This window comes from Colletes latitarsis, unplaced genomic scaffold (genome assembly GCF_051014445.1).
Source record: "Colletes latitarsis isolate SP2378_abdomen unplaced genomic scaffold, iyColLati1 scaffold0063, whole genome shotgun sequence".
Lineage (NCBI taxonomy): Eukaryota > Metazoa > Arthropoda > Insecta > Hymenoptera > Colletidae > Colletes > Colletes latitarsis.
The window spans coordinates 25,001-42,500 of NW_027488413.1; positions in this window are offsets into that span (position 1 = coordinate 25,001).

A 17,500-nucleotide genomic window follows, 5' to 3' on the forward strand; every position below is an offset into this window, starting at 1 on the left:
AGACCTAACCCAGACCTAACCCAGAAATAACCCAGACCTAACCCAGACCTAACCCAGTCCTAACCCAGTCCTAACCCAGTCCTAACCCAGACCTAACCCAGTCCTAACCCAGTCCTAACCCAGACCTAACCCAGTCCTAACCCAGTCCTAACCCAGACCTAACCCAGACCTAACCCAGACCTAACCAAATCCAGTACTAACCCAGACCTAACCCAGTCCTAACCCAGACCTAACCCAGTCCTAACCCAGACCTAACCCAGTCCTAACCCAGTCCTAACCCAGACCTAACCCAGTCCTAACCCAGTCCTAACCCAGACCTAACCCAGTCCTAACCCAGTCCTAACCCAGACCTAACCCAGTCCTAACCCAGTCCTAACCCAGACCTAACCCAGACCTAACCCAGACCGAACCCAGACCTAACCCAGACCTAACCCAGTCCTAACCCAGACCTAACCCAGACCTAACCCAGTCCTAACCCAGTCCTAACCCAGACCTAACCCAGTCCTAACCCAGTCCTAACCCAGACCTAACCCAGTCCTAACCCAGTCCTAACCCAGACCTAACCCAGTCCTAACCCAGTCCTAACCCAGACCTAACCCAAACCTAACCCAGACCGAACCCAGACCTAACCCAGCCCTAACCCAGACCTAACCCAGACCTAACCAAATCCAGTACTAACCCAGACCTAACCCAGTCCTAACCCAGACCTAACCCAGTCCTAACCCAGACCTAACCCAGACCTAACCCAGTCCTAACCCAGTCCTAACCCAGACCTAACCCAGACCTAACCCAGACCGAACCCAGACCTAACCCAGACCTAACCCAGTCCTAACCCAGACCTAACCCAGACCTAACCCAGTCCTAACCCAGTCCTAACCCAGTCCTAACCCAGACCTAACCCAGTCCTAACCCAGTCCTAACCCAGACCTAACCCAGACCTAACCCAGACCTAACCAAATCCAGTACTAACCCAGACCTAACCCAGTCCTAACCCAGACCTAACCCAGTCCTAACCCAGACCTAACCCAGACCTAACCCAGACCTAACCCAGACCTAACCAAATCCAGTACTAACCCAGACCTAACCCAGTCCTAACCCAGACCTAACCCAGTCCTAACCCAGACCTAACCCAGACCTAACCCAGTCCTAACCCAGTCCTAACCCAGACCTAACCCAGACCTAACCCAGTCCTAACCCAGTCCTAACCCAGACCTAACTCAGACCTAACCCAGACCTAACCCAGACCTAACCCAGTCCTAACCCAGTCCTAACCCAGTCCTAACCCAGAAATAACCCAGACCTAACCCAGACCTAACCCAGTCCTAACCCAGTCCTAACCCAGTCCTAACCCAGACCTAACCCAGACCTAACCCAGACCTAACCCAGACCTAACCCAGTCCTAACCCAGACCGAACCCAGACCTAACCCAGACCTAACCCAGTCCTAACCCAGACCTAACCCAGTCCTAACCCAGACCTAACCCAGACCTAACCCAGTCCTAACCCAGTCCTAACCCAGACCTAACCCAGACCTAACCCAGACCTAACCCAGACCTAACCCAGACCTAACCCAGAAATAACCCAGACCTAACCCAGACCTAACCCAGTCCTAACCCAGTCCTAACCCAGTCCTAACCCAGACCTAACCCAGTCCTAACCCAGTCCTAACCCAGACCTAACCCAGACCTAACCCAGACCTAACCAAATCCAGTACTAACCCAGACCTAACCCAGTCCTAACCCAGACCTAACCCAGTCCTAACCCAGACCTAACCCAGACCTAACCCAGTCCTAACCCAGTCCTAACCCAGACCTAACCCAGTCCTAACCCAGACCTAACCCAGACCTAACCCAGTCCTAACACAGTCCTAACCCAGTCCTAACCAAGTCCTAACCCAGAACCTACCCAGTCCTAACCCAAACCTAACCCAGACCTAACCCAGACCTAACCCAGTCCTAACCCAGTCCTAACCCAGACCTAACCCAGTCCTAACCCAGACCTAACCCAGTCCTAACCCAGAAATACCCCAGACCTGACCCAGACCTAACCCAGACCTAACCCAGCCCTAACCCAGACCTAACCCAGACCTAACCCAGACCTAACCCAGAAATAACCCAGACCTAACCCAGACCTAACCCAGACCTAACCCAGACCTAACCCAGTCCTAACCCAGACCTAACCCAGTCCTAACCCAGACCTAACCCAGACCTAACCCAGACCTAACCCAGACCTAACCCAGAAATAACCCAGACCTAACCCAGACCTAACCCAGTCCTAACCCAGAAATACCCCAGACCTGACCCAGACCTAACCCAGACCTAACCCAGCCCTAACCCAGACCTAACCCAGACCTAACCCAGACCTAACCCAGAAATAACCCAGACCTAACCCAGACCTAACCCAGTCCTAACCCAGTACTAACCCAGTCCTAACCCAGACCTAACCCAGTCCTAACCCAGACCTAACCCAGACCTAACCCAGTCCTAACCTAGACCTAACCCAGTCCTAAACCAGACCTAACCCAATCCTAACCCAGTCGTAACCCAGACCTAACCCAGTCGTAACCCAGACCTAACCCAGTCGTAACCCAGACCTAACCCAGTCGTAACCCAGACCTAACCCAGTCGTAACCCAGTCCTAACCCAGTCCTAACCCAGACCTAACCCAGACCTAACCCAGACCTAACCCAGTCCTAACCCAGTCCTAACCCAGACCTAACCCAGTCCTAACCCAGACCTAACCCAGACCTAACCCAGTCCTAACCCAGACCTAACCCAGTCCTAACCCAGTCCTAACCCAGTCCTAACCCAGTCTTAAACCAGTCCTAACTCAGACCTAACCGAGACGTAACCCAGACCTTATCCAATTCAGTCCTAACACAGTCCATATTCATTTTTTTTTTTTTTTTTTTTTTTTTTTTTTTATTTCTGTTTTAGATACCGAAGGAGATCCTTGGATAGGCACCCATGCCTCAGAAGAATATATGGGTAGTTTGGGAATCTGACTCACCATACCCCACAAGTGTCTCATCCGTCTTTACTCATTCAGACACCACTCATGCCAACAAGCATCCCGGGACGCAGGCGAAACTGCTCTCCGCATTACTTCACCTAACCAATTCTAAACTAGCCCTAACGCAGTTCCAATACAGTCATTACAAAATGGGCTAGGTCTGGGCCAGTGTTGCGGGGGTTTGGGGCGCGCAGACCCCAGTCAGCAAAACGAATTCAATATGATGCTGTTCAATTTAATATGATACCGCTATTACAAAGGGGGTTAGGTCTGGGCTAGTGTAGCGGGGGTCTGGGGGGCGCAGACCCCTGTCAGCAAAACGAATTCAATATGATGCTGCTCAATTTAATTTGATACCGCTATTACAAAATGGGTTAGGTCTGGGCTGGTGTAGCGGGGGTTTGGGGGGCGCAGACCCCAGTCAGCAAAACGAATTCAATATGATGCTGTTCAATTTAATTTGATACCGCTATTACAAAATGGGTTAGGTCTGGGCTAGTGTAGCGGGGGTTTGGGGGGCGCAGACCCCAGTCAGCAAAACGAATTCAATATGATGCTGTTCAATTTAATTTGATACCGCTATTACAAAATGGGTTAGGTCTGGGCTAGTGTAGCGGGGGTTTGGGGGGCGCAGCCCCCCATTCAGCAAAACGAATTATGTACGATGCTGTTCAATTTAATATGATACCACTATTACAAAGTGGGTTAGGTCTGGGCTAGTGTAGCGGGGGTCTGGGGGGCGCAGACCCCTGTCAGCAAAACGAATTCAATATGATGCTGTTCAATTTAATTTGATACAGCTATTACAAAATGGGTTAGGTCTGGGCTAGTGTAGCGGGGGTTTGGGGGGCGCAGCCCCCCATTCAGCAAAACGAATTATGTACGATGCTGTTCAATTTAATATGATACCACTATTACAAAGTGGGTTAGGTCTGGGCTAGTATAGCGGGGGTCTGGGGGGCGCAGACCCCAGTCAGCAAAACGAATTCAATATGATGCTGTTCAATTTAATTTGATACCGCTATTACAAAATGGGTTAGGTCTGGGCTAGTGTAGCGGGGGTTTGGGGGGCGCAGCCCCCCATTCAGCAAAACGAATTTAGTACGATGCTGTTCAATTTAATATGATACCGCTATTACAAAGTGGGTTAGGTCCGGGCTAGTGTTGCGGGGGTCTGGGGCGCGCAGACCCCAGTCAGCAAAACGAATTCAATATGATGCTGTTCAATTTAATATGATACCGCTATTACAAAGGGGGTTAGGTCTGGGCTAGTGTAGCGGGGGTCTGGGGGGCGCAGACCCCTGTCAGCAAAACGAATTTAGTACGATGCTGTTCAATTTAATTTGATACCGCTATTACAAAATGGGTTAGGTCTGGGCTAGTGTAGCGGGGGTTTGGGGGGCGCAGCCCCCCATTCAGCAAAACGAATTAAGTACGATGCTGTTCAATTTAATATGATACCACTATTACAAAGTGGGTTAGGTCTGGGCTATTGTAGCGGGGGTCGGGGGGGCGCAGACCCCAGTCAGCAAAACGAATTCAATATGATGCTGTTCAATTTAGTTTGATACCGCTATTACAAAATGGGTTAGGTCTGGGCTAGTGTAGCGGGGGTTTGGGGGGCGCAGCCCCCCATTCAGCAAAACGAATTTAGTACGATGCTGTTCAATTTAATGTGATACCGCTATTACAAAGTGGGTTAGGTCCGGGCTAGTGTTGCGGGGGTCTGGGGCGCGCAGACCCCAGTCAGCAAAACGAATTCAATATGATGCTGTTCAATTTAATATGATACCGCTATTACAAAGGGGGTTAGGTCTGGGCTAGTGTAGCGGGGGTCTGGGGGGCGCAGACCCCTGTCAGCAAAACGAATTTAGTACGATGCTGTTCAATTTAATTTGATACCGCTATTACAAAATGGGTTAGGTCTGGGCTAGTGTAGCGGGGGTTTGGGGGGCGCAGCCCCCCATTCAGCAAAACGAATTAAGTACGATGCTGTTCAATTTAATATGATACCACTATTACAAAGTGGGTTAGGTCTGGGCTATTGTAGCGGGGGTCTGGGGGGCGCAGACCCCAGTCAGCAAAACGAATTCAATATGATGCTGTTCAATTTAATTTGATACCGCTATTACAAAATGGGTTAGGTCTGGGCTAGTGTAGCGGGGGTTTGGGGGGCGCAGCCCCCCATTCAGCAAAACGAATTTAGTACGATGCTGTTCAATTTAATATGATACCGCTATTACAAAGTGGGTTAGGTCCGGGCTAGTGTTGCGGGGGTCTGGGGGGCGCAGCCCCCCAGTCAGCAAAACGAATTTAGTACGATGCTGTTCAATTTAATTTGATACCGCTATTACAAAATGGGTTAGGTCTGGGCTAGTGTAGCGGGGGTTTGGGGGGCGCAGCCCCCCATTCAGCAAAACGAATTAAGTACGATGCTGTTCAATTTAATATGATACCACTATTACAAAGTGGGTTTGGTCTGGGCTAGTGTAGCGGGGGTCTGGGGGGCGCAGACCCCAGTCAGCAAAACGAATTCAATATGATGCTGTTCAACCCCTCGGGAATTTTTAATTTCTGTTTTATTCACCGTAATGCTCATGGAACGTACTTTCATATTCTTGTTTTTTGCTTCACGAAAATTTTTGTACACTAATTACTTTTTAATAGGAAAACGTGCAACGGCAAACTCCTTCCTAGGGTCACTGGGAAGATGACATTGACAAAATATGTTAAGATCAGCCGCCCCTATGCGTAAAGTATGTCGTTTTTCCATTTTTTCGATCCGGAGCGACACCAACATTGTGTTGCAATTTTAAACTGCGCGGTTAAACGGCGGGCCAAACAGTCGGTGGTTTATGCAACAGCAACCATCAAACTAGTAGGAGAATACACGCCCGTGATAGTATAGGAGATTCCCACTGTCCCTATCTTTTTTTTTATCTCGGACATATATATACCGGCTTATCGTCAATAACTCGAAAACCAGCACGTTAAGGCCAATTTTCGTCTATACGATTCTTATGCAGTTTTAGATTCTCTACACGGTCCACTGATCGTTTTATTTTTTTGTCGAATTTTGAGAATTTTTTTTTTTTTTTCTCGAAAACGAGCTCGACGACCTGCACTTTTGACGACGCCATCGTGTTCCCCGGATTTTTTCCTGCAAGATAGCGTGTCTATTTTTTGTCCTACGACGATTTTTGACGCCGGAGCGGTGTTTCGGAGCAGAGCGGACTTAGAAACTTTCGCGCGTCGACCGCCGGACCGATCGCTCCAGGCTGTTTTTCGTCAATAACTCGAAAACGAGCACGGTAACGCTCGTTTTCGCCCGTACGATACTTGTACCGTTTACCGATGGCTACCTGGTAGATGGTTTTTTTTTTTTTTATCTCGAATTTTGAGAGCTTTTTTAATTTTTTCCACAAAAACGAGCACGTGAACGCCAATTTTCGTCTATACGATTCTTATGCAGTTTTATATTCTCTACACGGTCCACTGATCGTTTTATTTTTTTGTCGAATTTTGAGAATTTTTTTTTTTTTTTCTCGAAAACGAGCTCGACGACCTGCACTTTTGACGACGCCATCGTGTTCCCCGGATTTTTTCCTGCAAGATAGCGTGTCTATTTTTTGTCCTACGACGATTTTTGACGCCGGAGCGGTGTTTCGGAGCAGAGCGGACTTAGAAACTTTCGCGCGTCGACCGCCGGACCGATCGCTCCAGGCTGTTTTTCGTCAATAACTCGAAAACGAGCACGGTAACGCTCGTTTTCGCCCGTACGATACTTGTACCGTTTACCGTTGGCTACCTGGTAGATGGTTTTTTTTTTTTTTATCTCGAATTTTGAGAGCTTTTTTAACTTTTTTCTCAAAAACGAGCACGTGAACGCCAATTTTGGTCTATACGATTCTTATGCAGTTTTAGATTCTCTACACGGTCCACTGATCGTTTTATTTTTTTGTCGAATTTTGAGAATTTTTTTTTTTTTTTCTCGAAAACGAGCTCGACGACCTGCACTTTTGACGACGCCATCGTGTTCCCCGGATTTTTTCCTGCAAGATAGGGTGGCGATTTTTTGTCCTACGACGATTTTTGACGCCGGAGCGATGATTCGGAGCAGAGCGGACTTAGAAACTTTCGCGCGTCGACCGCCGGACCGATCGCTCCAGGCTGTTTTTCGTCAATAACTCGAAAACGAGCACGGTAACGCTCGTTTTCGCCCGTACGATACTTGTACCGTTTACCGTTGGCTACCTGGTAGACGGTTTTTTTTTTTTTTATCTCGAAGTTTGAGAGCTTTTTTAATTTTTTCCACAAAAACGAGCACGTGAACGCCAATTTTCGTCTATACGATTCTTATGCAGTTTTATATTCTCTACACGGTCCACTGATCGTTTTATTTTTTTGTCGAATTTTGAGAATTTTTTTTTTTTTTTCTCGAAAACGAGCTCGACGACCTGCACTTTTGACGACGCCATCGTGTTCCCCGGATTTTTTCCTGCAAGATAGGGTGGCGATTTTTTGTCCTACGACGATTTTTGACGCCGGAGCGATGATTCGGAGCAGAGCGGACTTAGAAACTTTCGCGCGTCGACCGCCGGACCGATCGCTCCAGGCTGTTTTTCGTCAATAACTCGAAAACGAGCACGGTAACGCTCGTTTTCGCCCGTACGATACTTGTACCGTTTACCGTTGGCTACCTGGTAGACGGTTTTTTTTTTTTTTATCTCGAAGTTTGAGAGCTTTTTTAATTTTTTCCACAAAAACGAGCACGTGAACGCCAATTTTCGTCTATACGATTCTTATGCAGTTTTATATTCTCTACACGGTCCACTGATCGTTTTATTTTTTTGTCGAATTTTGAGAATTTTTTTTTTTTTTTCTCGAAAACGAGCTCGACGACCTGCACTTTTGACGACGCCATCGTGTTCCCCGGATTTTTTCCTGCAAGATAGCGTGTCTATTTTTTGTCCTACGACGATTTTTGACGCCGGAGCGGTGTTTCGGAGCAGAGCGGACTTAGAAACTTTCGCGCGTCGACCGCCGGACCGATCGCTCCAGGCTGTTTTTCGTCAATAACTCGAAAACGAGCACGGTAACGCTCGTTTTCGCCCGTACGATACTTGTACCGTTTACCGTTGGCTACCTGGTAGATGGTTTTTTTTTTTTTTATCTCGAATTTTGAGAGCTTTTTTAACTTTTTTCTCAAAAACGAGCACGTGAACGCCAATTTTGGTCTATACGATTCTTATGCAGTTTTAGATTCTCTACACGGTCCACTGATCGTTTTATTTTTTTGTCGAGTTTTGAGAATTTTTTTTTTTTTTTCTCGAAAACTAGCTCGACGACCTGCACTTTTGACGACGCCATCGTGTTCCCCGGATTTTTTCCTGCAAGATAGGGTGGCGATTTTTTGTCCTACGACGATTTTTGACGCCGGAGCGGTGTTTCGGAGCAGAGCGGACTTAGAAACTTTCGCGCGTCGACCGCCGGACCGATCGCTCCAGGCTGTTTTTCGTCAATAACTCGAAAACGAGCACGGTAACGCTCGTTTTCGCCCGTACGATACTTGTACCGTTTACCGTTGGCTACCTGGTAGACGGTTTTTTTTTTTTTTATCTCGAAGTTTGAGAGCTTTTTTAATTTTTTCCACAAAAACGAGCACGTGAACGCCAATTTTCGTCTATACGATTCTTATGCAGTTTTATATTCTCTACACGGTCCACTGATCGTTTTATTTTTTTGTCGAATTTTGAGAATTTTGTTTTTTTTTTCTCGAAAACGAGCTCGACGACCTGCACTTTTGACGACGCCATCGTGTTCCCCGGATTTTTTCCTGCAAGATAGCGTGTCTATTTTTTGTCCTACGACGATTTTTGACGCCGGAGCGGTGTTTCGGAGCAGAGCGGACTTAGAAACTTTCGCGCGTCGACCGCCGGACCGATCGCTCCAGGCTGTTTTTCGTCAATAACTCGAAAACGAGCACGGTAACGCTCGTTTTCGCCCGTACGATACTTGTACCGTTTACCGTTGGCTACCTGGTAGATGGTTTTTTTTTTTTTTATCTCGAATTTTGAGAGCTTTTTTAATTTTTTCCACAAAAACGAGCACGTGAACGCCAATTTTCGTCTATACGATTCTTATGCAGTTTTATATTCTCTACACGGTCCACTGATCGTTTTATTTTTTTGTCGAATTTTGAGAATTTTTTTTTTTTTTTCTCGAAAACGAGCTCGACGACCTGCACTTTTGACGACGCCATCGTGTTCCCCGGATTTTTTCCTGCAAGATAGCGTGTCTATTTTTTGTCCTACGACGATTTTTGACGCCGGAGCGGTGTTTCGGAGCAGAGCGGACTTAGAAACTTTCGCGCGTCGACCGCCGGACCGATCGCTCCAGGCTGTTTTTCGTCAATAACTCGAAAACGAGCACGGTAACGCTCGTTTTCGCCCGTACGATACTTGTACCGTTTACCGTTGGCTACCTGGTAGATGGTTTTTTTTTTTTTTATCTCGAATTTTGAGAGCTTTTTTAACTTTTTTCTCAAAAACGAGCACGTGAACGCCAATTTTGGTCTATACGATTCTTATGCAGTTTTATATTCTCTACACGGTCCACTGATCGTTTTATTTTTTTGTCGAATTTTGAGAATTTTTTTTTTTTTTTCTCGAAAACGAGCTCGACGACCTGCACTTTTGACGACGCCATCGTGTTCCCCGGATTTTTTCCTGCAAGATAGGGTGGCGATTTTTTGTCCTACGACGATTTTTGACGCCGGAGCGATGATTCGGAGCAGAGCGGACTTAGAAACTTTCGCGCGTCGACCGCCGGACCGATCGCTCCAGGCTGTTTTTCGTCAATAACTCGAAAACGAGCACGGTAACGCTCGTTTTCGCCCGTACGATACTTGTACCGTTTACCGTTGGCTACCTGGTAGACGGTTTTTTTTTTTTTTATCTCGAAGTTTGAGAGCTTTTTTAATTTTTTCCACAAAAACGAGCACGTGAACGCCAATTTTCGTCTATACGATTCTTATGCAGTTTTATATTCTCTACACGGTCCACTGATCGTTTTATTTTTTTGTCGAATTTTGAGAATTTTTTTTTTTTTTTCTCGAAAACGAGCTCGACGACCTGCACTTTTGACGACGCCATCGTGTTCCCCGGATTTTTTCCTGCAAGATAGCGTGTCTATTTTTTGTCCTACGACGATTTTTGACGCCGGAGCGGTGTTTCGGAGCAGAGCGGACTTAGAAACTTTCGCGCGTCGACCGCCGGACCGATCGCTCCAGGCTGTTTTTCGTCAATAACTCGAAAACGAGCACGGTAACGCTCGTTTTCGCCCGTACGATACTTGTACCGTTTACCGTTGGCTACCTGGTAGATGGTTTTTTTTTTTTTTATCTCGAATTTTGAGAGCTTTTTTAACTTTTTTCTCAAAAACGAGCACGTGAACGCCAATTTTGGTCTATACGATTCTTATGCAGTTTTAGATTCTCTACACGGTCCACTGATCGTTTTATTTTTTTGTCGAGTTTTGAGAATTTTTTTTTTTTTTTCTCGAAAACTAGCTCGACGACCTGCACTTTTGACGACGCCATCGTGTTCCCCGGATTTTTTCCTGCAAGATAGGGTGGCGATTTTTTGTCCTACGACGATTTTTGACGCCGGAGCGGTGTTTCGGAGCAGAGCGGACTTAGAAACTTTCGCGCGTCGACCGCCGGACCGATCGCTCCAGGCTGTTTTTCGTCAATAACTCGAAAACGAGCACGGTAACGCTCGTTTTCGCCCGTACGATACTTGTACCGTTTACCGTTGGCTACCTGGTAGACGGTTTTTTTTTTTTTTATCTCGAAGTTTGAGAGCTTTTTTAATTTTTTCCACAAAAACGAGCACGTGAACGCCAATTTTCGTCTATACGATTCTTATGCAGTTTTATATTCTCTACACGGTCCACTGATCGTTTTATTTTTTTGTCGAATTTTGAGAATTTTGTTTTTTTTTTCTCGAAAACGAGCTCGACGACCTGCACTTTTGACGACGCCATCGTGTTCCCCGGATTTTTTCCTGCAAGATAGCGTGTCTATTTTTTGCCCTACGACGATTTTTGACGCCGGAGCGGTGTTTCGGAGCAGAGCGGACTTAGAAACTTTCGCGCGTCGACCGCCGGACCGATCGCTCCAGGCTGTTTTTCGTCAATAACTCGAAAACGAGCACGGTAACGCTCGTTTTCGCCCGTACGATACTTGTACCGTTTACCGTTGGCTACCTGGTAGATGGTTTTTTTTTTTTTTATCTCGAATTTTGAGAGCTTTTTTAATTTTTTCCACAAAAACGAGCACGTGAACGCCAATTTTCGTCTATACGATTCTTATGCAGTTTTATATTCTCTACACGGTCCACTGATCGTTTTATTTTTTTGTCGAATTTTGAGAATTTTTTTTTTTTTTTCTCGAAAACGAGCTCGACGACCTGCACTTTTGACGACGCCATCGTGTTCCCCGGATTTTTTCCTGCAAGATAGCGTGTCTATTTTTTGTCCTACGACGATTTTTGACGCCGGAGCGGTGTTTCGGAGCAGAGCGGACTTAGAAACTTTCGCGCGTCGACCGCCGGACCGATCGCTCCAGGCTGTTTTTCGTCAATAACTCGAAAACGAGCACGGTAACGCTCGTTTTCGCCCGTACGATACTTGTACCGTTTACCGTTGGCTACCTGGTAGATGGTTTTTTTTTTTTTTATCTCGAATTTTGAGAGCTTTTTTAACTTTTTTCTCAAAAACGAGCACGTGAACGCCAATTTTGGTCTATACGATTCTTATGCAGTTTTATATTCTCTACACGGTCCACTGATCGTTTTATTTTTTTGTCGAATTTTGAGAATTTTTTTTTTTTTTTCTCGAAAACGAGCTCGACGACCTGCACTTTTGACGACGCCATCGTGTTCCCCGGATTTTTTCCTGCAAGATAGGGTGGCGATTTTTTGTCCTACGACGATTTTTGACGCCGGAGCGATGATTCGGAGCAGAGCGGACTTAGAAACTTTCGCGCGTCGACCGCCGGACCGATCGCTCCAGGCTGTTTTTCGTCAATAACTCGAAAACGAGCACGGTAACGCTCGTTTTCGCCCGTACGATACTTGTACCGTTTACCGTTGGCTACCTGGTAGACGGTTTTTTTTTTTTTTATCTCGAAGTTTGAGAGCTTTTTTAATTTTTTCCACAAAAACGAGCACGTGAACGCCAATTTTCGTCTATACGATTCTTATGCAGTTTTATATTCTCTACACGGTCCACTGATCGTTTTATTTTTTTGTCGAATTTTGAGAATTTTTTTTTTTTTTTCTCGAAAACGAGCTCGACGACCTGCACTTTTGACGACGCCATCGTGTTCCCCGGATTTTTTCCTGCAAGATAGCGTGTCTATTTTTTGTCCTACGACGATTTTTGACGCCGGAGCGGTGTTTCGGAGCAAAGCGGACTTAGAAACTTTCGCGCGTCGACCGCCGGACCGATCGCTCCAGGCTGTTTTTCGTCAATAACTCGAAAACGAGCACGGTAACGCTCGTTTTCGCCCGTACGATACTTGTACCGTTTACCGTTGGCTACCTGGTAGATGGTTTTTTTTTTTTTATCTCGAATTTTGAGAGCTTTTTTAACTTTTTTCTCAAAAACGAGCACGTGAACGCCAATTTTGGTCTATACGATTCTTATGCAGTTTTAGATTCTCTACACGGTCCACTGATCGTTTTATTTTTTTGTCGAGTTTTGAGAATTTTTTTTTTTTTTTCTCGAAAACTAGCTCGACGACCTGCACTTTTGACGACGCCATCGTGTTCCCCGGATTTTTTCCTGCAAGATAGGCTGGCGATTTTTTGTCCTACTCCCATATTCGTGTCTTTTTGCTTAACGAAATCTTCTATATACTAATAACTTTTTAATAAAAAAACGTGCGACGGCAAAATCCGTCTTAGAGTCACTGGGGTGGTGACATGACAAAATATGTTAAGATCAGCCGCCCCTATGCGTAAAGTATGTCGTTTTTCCATTTTTTCACCCCGGAGCGACACCAACATTGTGTTGCAATTTTAAACCGCGCGGTTAAACGGCGGGCCAAACAGTCGGTGGTTTATGCAACAGCAACCATCAAACTAGTAGGAGAATACACGCCCGTGATAGTATAGGAGATTCCCACTGTCCCTATCTTTTTTTTTATCTCGGACATATATATACCGGCTTATCGTCAATAACTCGAAAACCAGCACGTTAAGGCCAATTTTGGTCTATACGATTCTTATGCAGTTTTAGATTCTCTACACGGTCCAATGATCGTTTTATTTTTTTGTCGAATTTTGAGAATTTTTTTTTTTTTTTCTCGAAAACGAGCTCGACGACCTGCACTTTTGACGACGCCATCGTGTTCCCCGGATTTTTTCCTGCAAGATAGGGTGGCGATTTTTTGTCCTACGACGATTTTTGACGCCGGAGCGATGATTCGGAGCAGAGCGGACTTAGAAACTTTCGCGCGTCGACCGCCGGACCGATCGCTCCAGGCTGTTTTTCGTCAATAACTCGAAAACGAGCACGGTAACGCTCGTTTTCGCCCGTACGATACTTGTACCGTTTACCGTTGGCTACCTGGTAGACGGTTTTTTTTTTTTTTATCTCGAAGTTTGAGAGCTTTTTTAATTTTTTCCACAAAAACGAGCACGTGAACGCCAATTTTCGTCTATACGATTCTTATGCAGTTTTATATTCTCTACACGGTCCACTGATCGTTTTATTTTTTTGTCGAATTTTGAGAATTTTTTTTTTTTTTTCTCGAAAACGAGCTCGACGACCTGCACTTTTGACGACGCCATCGTGTTCCCCGGATTTTTTCCTGCAAGATAGCGTGTCTATTTTTTGTCCTACGACGATTTTTGACGCCGGAGCGGTGTTTCGGAGCAGAGCGGACTTAGAAACTTTCGCGCGTCGACCGCCGGACCGATCGCTCCAGGCTGTTTTTCGTCAATAACTCGAAAACGAGCACGGTAACGCTCGTTTTCGCCCGTACGATACTTGTACCGTTTACCGTTGGCTACCTGGTAGATGGTTTTTTTTTTTTTTATCTCGAATTTTGAGAGCTTTTTTAACTTTTTTCTCAAAAACGAGCACGTGAACGCCAATTTTGGTCTATACGATTCTTATGCAGTTTTATATTCTCTACACGGTCCACTGATCGTTTTATTTTTTTGTCGAATTTTGAGAATTTTTTTTTTTTTTTCTCGAAAACGAGCTCGACGACCTGCACTTTTGACGACGCCATCGTGTTCCCCGGATTTTTTCCTGCAAGATAGCGTGTCTATTTTTTGTCCTACGACGATTTTTGACGCCGGAGCGGTGTTTCGGAGCAGAGCGGACTTAGAAACTTTCGCGCGTCGACCGCCGGACCGATCGCTCCAGGCTGTTTTTCGTCAATAACTCGAAAACGAGCACGGTAACGCTCGTTTTCGCCCGTACGATACTTGTACCGTTTACCGTTGGCTACCTGGTAGATGGTTTTTTTTTTTTTTATCTCGAATTTTGAGAGCTTTTTTAACTTTTTTCTCAAAAACGAGCACGTGAACGCCAATTTTGGTCTATACGATTCTTATGCAGTTTTATATTCTCTACACGGTCCACTGATCGTTTTATTTTTTTGTCGAATTTTGAGAATTTTTTTTTTTTTTTCTCGAAAACGAGCTCGACGACCTGCACTTTTGACGACGCCATCGTGTTCCCCGGATTTTTTCCTGCAAGATAGGGTGGCGATTTTTTGTCCTACGACGATTTTTGACGCCGGAGCGATGATTCGGAGCAGAGCGGACTTAGAAACTTTCGCGCGTCGACCGCCGGACCGATCGCTCCAGGCTGTTTTTCGTCAATAACTCGAAAACGAGCACGGTAACGCTCGTTTTCGCCCGTACGATACTTGTACCGTTTACCGTTGGCTACCTGGTAGACGGTTTTTTTTTTTTTTATCTCGAAGTTTGAGAGCTTTTTTAATTTTTTCCACAAAAACGAGCACGTGAACGCCAATTTTCGTCTATACGATTCTTATGCAGTTTTATATTCTCTACACGGTCCACTGATCGTTTTATTTTTTTGTCGAATTTTGAGAATTTTTTTTTTTTTTTCTCGAAAACGAGCTCGACGACCTGCACTTTTGACGACGCCATCGTGTTCCCCGGATTTTTTCCTGCAAGATAGCGTGTCTATTTTTTGTCCTACGACGATTTTTGACGCCGGAGCGGTGTTTCGGAGCAGAGCGGACTTAGAAACTTTCGCGCGTCGACCGCCGGACCGATCGCTCCAGGCTGTTTTTCGTCAATAACTCGAAAACGAGCACGGTAACGCTCGTTTTCGCCCGTACGATACTTGTACCGTTTACCGTTGGCTACCTGGTAGATGGTTTTTTTTTTTTTTATCTCGAATTTTGAGAGCTTTTTTAACTTTTTTCTCAAAAACGAGCACGTGAACGCCAATTTTGGTCTATACGATTCTTATGCAGTTTTAGATTCTCTACACGGTCCACTGATCGTTTTATTTTTTTGTCGAGTTTTGAGAATTTTTTTTTTTTTTTCTCGAAAACGAGCTCGACGACCTGCACTTTTGACGACGCCATCGTGTTCCCCGGATTTTTTCCTGCAAGATAGGGTGGCGATTTTTTGTCCTACGACGATTTTTGACGCCGGAGCGATGATTCGGAGCAGAGCGGACTTAGAAACTTTCGCGCGTCGACCGCCGGACCGATCGCTCCAGGCTGTTTTTCGTCAATAACTCGAAAACGAGCACGGTAACGCTCGTTTTCGCCCGTACGATACTTGTACCGTTTACCGTTGGCTACCTGGTAGACGGTTTTTTTTTTTTTTATCTCGAAGTTTGAGAGCTTTTTTAATTTTTTCCACAAAAACGAGCACGTGAACGCCAATTTTCGTCTATACGATTCTTATGCAGTTTTATATTCTCTACACGGTCCACTGATCGTTTTATTTTTTTGTCGAATTTTGAGAATTTTTTTTTTTTTTTCTCGAAAACGAGCTCGACGACCTGCACTTTTGACGACGCCATCGTGTTCCCCGGATTTTTTCCTGCAAGATAGCGTGTCTATTTTTTGTCCTACGACGATTTTTGACGCCGGAGCGGTGTTTCGGAGCAGAGCGGACTTAGAAACTTTCGCGCGTCGACCGCCGGACCGATCGCTCCAGGCTGTTTTTCGTCAATAACTCGAAAACGAGCACGGTAACGCTCGTTTTCGCCCGTACGATACTTGTACCGTTTACCGTTGGCTACCTGGTAGATGGTTTTTTTTTTTTTATCTCGAATTTTGAGAGCTTTTTTAACTTTTTTCTCAAAAACGAGCACGTGAACGCCAATTTTGGTCTATACGATTCTTATGCAGTTTTAGATTCTCTACACGGTCCACTGATCGTTTTATTTTTTTGTCGAGTTTTGAGAATTTTTTTTTTTTTTTCTCGAAAACTAGCTCGACGACCTGCACTTTTGACGACGCCATCGTGTTCCCCGGATTTTTTCCTGCAAGATAGCGTGTCGATTTTTTGTCCTAGCTCAATTATTAAGGAAGTTACGGTTTCTTGATTTTTCGGTATGTTCGAACTGGTCTTTTAGGCGGGCGCTCGGTCGCGCGGTGCTTTCGCATCGACCGACGTACCGATCGGCGGCGACGGTTTTTCGTCTATATCTCGAAAACTAGTACGCTAACACATATTTTGACCTATATGATATTTGTTCAGTGTAATTTTTTCTATCTGGTAGGCTGGTTTTTTTTTTTTTATCTCGAATTTTTTGAACGTTTTTGTTTTTTTCTCGAAAACTAGCGCGACGACCGATATTTTTAACTACGGTTTTGAATTCGTCTAATTTTTGCCTACAAGATAGCGTGTCGAGTTTTTGTCCTGCGACGATTTTGACCATTTTTTCATTTTTTTCTCGAAAACGAGCACGGCAATCTATATTTTTAACGACGGCATCGTGTTCCCCTGCTTTTTTCCTACAAGATAGCGTTTTTTTTTTTTGCCCTAGCTCAATTATTAAGGAAATTACAGGTGTTGGTTTTCGCTCTAAGTTATAACAGGCCGTTCGGGCGGGCGGTTGGGTCGCGCGGTTCCCCCCATAAGCGGCCGTGCGTAAGCCCGTGCGTCGCCGGCGTTCCGGCGGGCGCCTCGGTACCTATAAGAGAAGCGACGGTCCGGTCGAGTCGGTCGGGGCAGCGTCGAGCGTACGGCTATTCTTCGACCTCGGTTGAGAAGCAGTCGTCGCTCCTCGGGATTTCATCCTGACTGTTCTGTATCGTGCTCGTTCCAGACTTTCTCCACACTGCATTGCCACGAGTCGGTGTCTTTGACCGAATGGCTCTTGAAGTGGTATAAGCGTCTCGAGTGACGTTGGTGACTTGTATACGTTTAAAATATGTATACTCGTACTATCCGAGCATCAACTCTTCAGTCCGA